This window comes from Nicotiana tabacum, chromosome 1, assembly GCF_000715075.1.
Source record: "Nicotiana tabacum cultivar K326 chromosome 1, ASM71507v2, whole genome shotgun sequence".
Classification (NCBI taxonomy): domain Eukaryota; kingdom Viridiplantae; phylum Streptophyta; class Magnoliopsida; order Solanales; family Solanaceae; genus Nicotiana; species Nicotiana tabacum.
Window position 1 is genome coordinate 158,300,856 of NC_134080.1, and position 6,239 is coordinate 158,307,094.

Genomic DNA, 6,239 nt, shown 5'->3' on the forward strand with positions numbered 1-6,239 from the left:
CCCATGGTACGGAGAATACGATAACACTCGTCTAGAAATCCCAGAGCATCATTCGATGCTAGACCACTGAATACAGGAGGCTTGTACTTCTTAAACCTCTCAAGCCTCAGTTGCTCACCCTCAAAAACAGTTGCCTTGTCCTCAGGGATATGCTCAATATGCACTCTCTGCTCAGGAGTGCGGGCGGTGGGAGTCTGTGCTCCTCCCCCGGCCTGAGATGTAGCTGCAGCAAGGGGAAGCAACCCTGCCTGAGCCAAAGTGGTGTACATGCTCATGAACTATGCCAGAGTCTCCTAAAGCTCTGGAGTAGTAGTAGTAGTAGGCGTATCAGGTGCCTGAACTTCGGTTGGAACTACTGGTGGTACCTCGGTGGCAGCTCGTGCAGGTGCTCTGGCTACACCACGTGCACGTCCTCAGCCTCTACCTTGGCCCCGGCCTCTGACAACTACAGTAGGGGGAGTGGGTTCCTGATCATCTCAGGTAGCGCATGTCCTCACCATCTGTGAGAGAATAGAAGACAAAAGTTTAGAATTGTGATATCAAAATCTCGCACGACAAGAAAATCAAATGAAATGGAATTTTCCTAATAGTTACTAATAAATTGGCTTGTGATTCATGACTCCTCTGAACCTAGAGCTATGATACCAACTTGTCACGACCCCGGTTTTCCCTCCGTGAACCATCATGATGGCACCTAGTCTCTACGACTAGGTAATCTTAAAATGCGGAAGATAAACTAATTTGCGGAAGAAAATAATTTAAAATAGAAATAGAGTGATATAACAGCATTTAAAAGTGCCGCTCGGTATACACAATAAAAATCCTCAAAACTAATACATTTTCCCAAAACCCAGAAACCCATGAATCTCCAGCTACGAATATAATAAAAATTCTCTAACTCCGGAATGTCTACATCAATAGAAAAGATAGAAGGGTTGTCACTACAAGATAGAATGGAAAGGGATTCTTCGGTCTGCGAACGCAACAGATATACCACGAAATCTCTGGAGTAGTCTCCTCGCCTCAAGGGTGATAGGACTGAGTCGCAGTACCTGGATCTGCACATGAAAAACATGTGCAAAAAGGGTATGAGTACACCATATCGGTACTCAGTAAGTGCCAAGCCTAACTTCGGTCGGATAGTGACAAGGAAGGTCAAGGCCCTACTAAGATAAAATAAAAATTATCAGGTATGACGGTATAAGATAAGCAGTAGAGTTGAAAGCTAACAATAAGAATTTAATACAGGAAAACAAGGAATTCAATAATTGAAACAGAGGCAAAACAATTAAAAGGAAATAACCGGGGATCTCTTAGTACCCTCAATATATGCCAAGGATCTCTTGGTATCCCAAGGATCTCTCGGTATCCTTAATATGTGCTAGGGATCTCTTGGTATCCCAAGGAGCTCTTGGTATCCTCAATATACGTGCTAGGGATCTCTCGGTATCCCGAGGATCTCTTGGTATTGTGAGCACGTGATTTTTGCCCTACATGAAAATAACTCCTAAAAATAGACCAAAAATAATTTTTTTTGATTTTAGGAATTTTTATTTGTTTATTTGCATTTCATGCATTTTTAATATTTTTAAATCATAGAAAAAATCCTAAAAATTGTCATTTTTACATATTTAACTTTTAGTCTTTAAAATCAACATTCTTTCTTTAGTTTCAAGTTAATTAGTCGTTTTAATGTTAAAAATAAATAAAGAATTTTAATTTCTAGAAAAAATAGATTAATTTAGTATTTTAATTAATTAAAGAAAAGAAAAAGGAGAAAAGGAAATTAGGAAAAATATCTGTAGGTTTTGTTTCTTTTAAAATACTTGGCTTGGGCCAATTCCTAAAATGGGGCCCAATTTCCCTCTTTCTTGCCCAACCCAATACCATACCCAAATACCCATTACCCTTTACCTAATCCCTCACATAAAAGGAGATCCCTAACAAAAAAGGGGCAGTTTTTCTCCCTTTCTTCGGAAATTCCGTTCTCCCTCCCATGGCCATTCTCTGAAGAACAAAACAAACGACCCTCCTTATCCCTTAAACGCCACAACCCTTGAACACCCATAAACAACCGACCACCCCTGCTTCTTCATCGGATAACCAACAACCCTTTCATTTTCTCCTTCACCGAGCAAACAGTCACCAAATCCATCGGAAAACGGATCCTCCAACCAAACGGGTACCCTCTCAATCTTCTTCATCACTTCTCACTAAGAAAATAAGAAACATAAACCTAGGCCCCTTCTCCCTCACTCAATAACGGGACGGAAGAAGCAGATCTAAAAAACGCACACTAAAAAAAGAGGAATAAAAATAGAAAGAACAATCTGAAGTTCGGTGTTTGTTTGAAGCTACTGCCGCTCTCCTCCATGTTTCTAGGTTTCATTTTTTGAAAGTTGGTTTCGATTTGGGACTTTGTTGTTGGGAATTTGTTTGCTAAACTCTTCTCATTCGGATTCAAGACTTTTGTTTGGTCAAACTGGTTTGTCGAATCGCTTGGTCACTGTTTATGTTTCTAAAGTTGTGAGCTGTTTAGCTGAGTTTTAATTGGTTTTTTGGAGCTATAGAACTACATTCCAGGTACCCCTACTTGCTTCTTGCTTCATGTGGATGCTCGGCTTAATATGAATATGGTCAATTGAACACGATTCTATTGTTAAGTTTCGTTAAATTCTGAAATCCTTACATTCCAAATCTGTTCTTGTTCTTAAATTCATCATGTGTATCTATTAGTGTAAGTTGTAGCATTTGATTTGATTAATTGGCTAGAAATGAAGGCTAAAATCGGTTATCCTTGTAAAATGGCTATTGCTGCAATGTCCAAAGAGGAGTTGTCTCTGTGAGTTTAATTCACAATTGCACTAAATGAAGACCATGTATGTTTAATACTATTTGTTTGATAAAATAATTTGAAGAAGAAAGTTAACATGCTTTTTAAAAAAAAAATATTGGGTACAGATAAAGAGAAAAGAAAACGAAAGACTGTCACGTGCTAAAAACCCGTACATATTGGAGAATGGAACATTTCATGTTTAAAGTTAGTTTTTTTTATAATTGCTTCATTTTCTAGTTGGTCTTTTTCAGATTCCTCATTACTCATTATTGATAATTTCTACTTATTTGTTATGTACTTGAATGTCAAAGTTTGGGGCTATTAACGAATTTTGCTGATAGTATGCTAGAATTGGTACTATTGTCTTGGAATATTGAATTGCGCTAAACCGCTGTAGAATTTTGTTCACAACGAGACCTTTTTAATACCCAAAGGATATCATTGAGTTTTTAACAGGTTCTATAGCCAACCCGTAGAGGATATGGCCTTTACAATAATCTCAAAGTATTCTAGAAAAATAATTCATGAATATCTGTAGTTTGCTTCAGTTGAGTAAAACCCTTTAGAATAATTCGAGTCGTGCCATGCCAAATGAAATCTCAAAATGCATGGCCCTCGCTTAATTAATATTTTAATCCTTAGAAATCGAGGCGTGTCATTTAGTTAAATTTCCATGGCCCTCGCAAAGTTGAAAATGCGTAGTTGCTTTAGGCGCGTAATTTAAAATTACCTTCCTAAACTCGGGTGTGCATTTCATGTGACCTAAATCCAAATCCTAACAATGTTAAATAAAATATGTCGCGGATCGCGGGTGCATTTCATGTGGCATGATCCAAAGACGTATTTTAAATAACGTTGAATCTTCCTTAAAATAATTTAAAGCGGTTTAAATTTAAAATGCACATAGGTTCAAAAGTTTTTTTTACATCAGATAAATAGGCCAATAATAACAGTTGAGCGACCGTGCTAGAACCACGGAACTCGGGAATGCCTAACACCTTCTCCTGAGTTAACATAATTCCTTACCCGGATTTCTGTGTTCGCGGACTGTAAAACAGAGTCAATCTTTCTTCGATTCGGGATTTAACCGGTGACTTGAGACACCATAAATTATCCCAAGTGGCGACTCTGAATTTAATTAATAATCTCGTTTCGATTATCACTTAAAGTGGAAAAACTCCTTTATACCCTTCCAGGTATAGGAAAAAAGAGGTGTGACAGCTCTGGCGACTCTGTTGGGGACAAGAACCCAATATCTCTGGTTCAGGGTTCGAAAATTTGAGCTTAGGATAATTGTTATATTTGGCTTTATTTATTATCTGATTTTTTACATGTTTGGAACATAATGTGCTAAATGATATTTTTATTGCTTTGATATTGGTGAACTATATATAAATTGTTACGAAGCCCTTCTTCTCTCTGAGTCTTCTAAATCATCTGGGAAGTGTGCACTTCGTGTGACTTCTTTTCTGTTAGAGTCATATCCTAATTTTAGAACGAGGTTCGGACAAGTTGCAAAGCCGGTGAAGCTTCTGTATTCCCGGTACGCTGCCCCCTCGACTCGAGCTATCCACTCGGGTAAGCTAGGTCTAGAACAAATAAACCCAGGTTTTTAAACCTAGAATAACAAAACCTCATGTCGGATCCTTAGTAGGAACATTTTTTGCATCACGTGCATTTGACTTTGGAGACTCAACATAGGGGTTGGGTCTGTCTTGGACAGGTGCACCCAAAATAACAGACCATCTTGATGCATCCTATGTGCTACATGTTGCATTTATTCAAAGGTAAAAGGGTCATTTGGCAGACCAATAATAGTTGAAGGCAAATAAAAAATGATAAAAAAAAAAAGAAAAAGAGAGGGTGAAGTGTGAAGATAAAGCGAGTAGGGCCCAATTATGCTTCCTGTCACATTTTGTTAAGGAAAAAAGAGCTTGAAAATTCAAAAAACAAAAGAAAAAAAAAAGATTTTGCACTTTTTCATCATTCTCCGTAAATCAGAAAATCAAAACAAGAAAAAGAAAAAAATCAAAAAAAAAAAGAAGATTACATGTCTCATCATTTTTCAAAAAAGACAAAAAAATATGTTTTCTCTAAATTAGTTATTTTTTTAATTCTCGCCCGTATCCAATCTGCCCGAACTACGCATACCTGATTCTTGTCTTTCGGGGCGTGATACGTAGGCAACCCACCTAGGGTCTGGTCTTCCTAGGAAATCTTCTTAGGTTCTTGTCTTTGGGGGTTCTTAGCCAAATTTTGCACTTCTAGCCACCTTTTGGCCACATAAGTCATTTTGCAAAAATAGCCTCAATCATGTCTTGCATGTGTTTAATAAGGAGAGTTGTTATCTCACATAGTGTTGGTTAAAGTTTTCTCATACAGGTGTGGGCCTATTTACCAGAGTTCGAGCATGGCAGAGCCCCAGGACCATCTAGTCAGGATCGATCATTCAAGAGTGGATTAAAAGAAGATTTTTTTTCTTTTTATGCTTTGAGTCTGTTGTTCTTTTTTATGTCCTCCTTTAACTTCTAGCTTTACCAAAAAAAAAATTGCGGTTTTATATTTCTGTTAGATGTTTTTTTTAGAATACTAATTCTAGAAGTTCAAAAAATCTTTTGTGGTTTTATTTAGGAAATTAATGTCTAGAACTCAAATAAAAATTGCTTTTATATTTTCTTTTGTATATTAAGACTAAAAATTCAAAAAAAGGAGAATTTTCTTTTAGTGCCTTTTAAAAAAGTTTTCTTTAAGATATTAATTCTAAAATCCAAAAAGATTTTCGTTTGAGGTTCCTCTTTGGGAGAATAATGGAAAAATAAAAAAATATATATATTCTTTTTATTTTCACTAGAATTTTAGGACATTGTACATAGAAGGAAAAAAAACATGCTTATTTTTTGTTTATTATTAGAATTTCTCCTTTAGGCAATCAAAATTGAAATCCAAAAATATTTTGTTGCTTGTTTCGAAATTTTGCGTCAGGATATCAAATGAAAATTCAAAATATTTTTTTGTGGTTTATTCTTTAGATTTTCTTCCTAAAAAAAGAGTCAAAAAATATTTTTCTCTTTTAGGATTTTCCTTAATAGAGTGTTTGTTTCAAAAAGAAAAGAAAAGAAAAAATCCGTTAGGCTTGAGTTTAGAATATGATTATAGAACATTAAGTCTAGAAAATTCAAAAAGAAAAAAAGGGGTTTTGCTTCTCTTATTTCTCTTTCCTCATCGGATTAGTCATTAAGGTAAAAAAAAAGAAAAAAGAAGAAAAAGAGAACATTAGTTTGTTTAGTCTATTCTCGATTTCTCCCTAACTACGCAAAGAAAAAGGAGCTGTCACACCTCGTTTTTCCTACACCCGGAAGAGTATAAGGGAGTTTTTCCAATTTAAGTGACAATCGAAACGGGA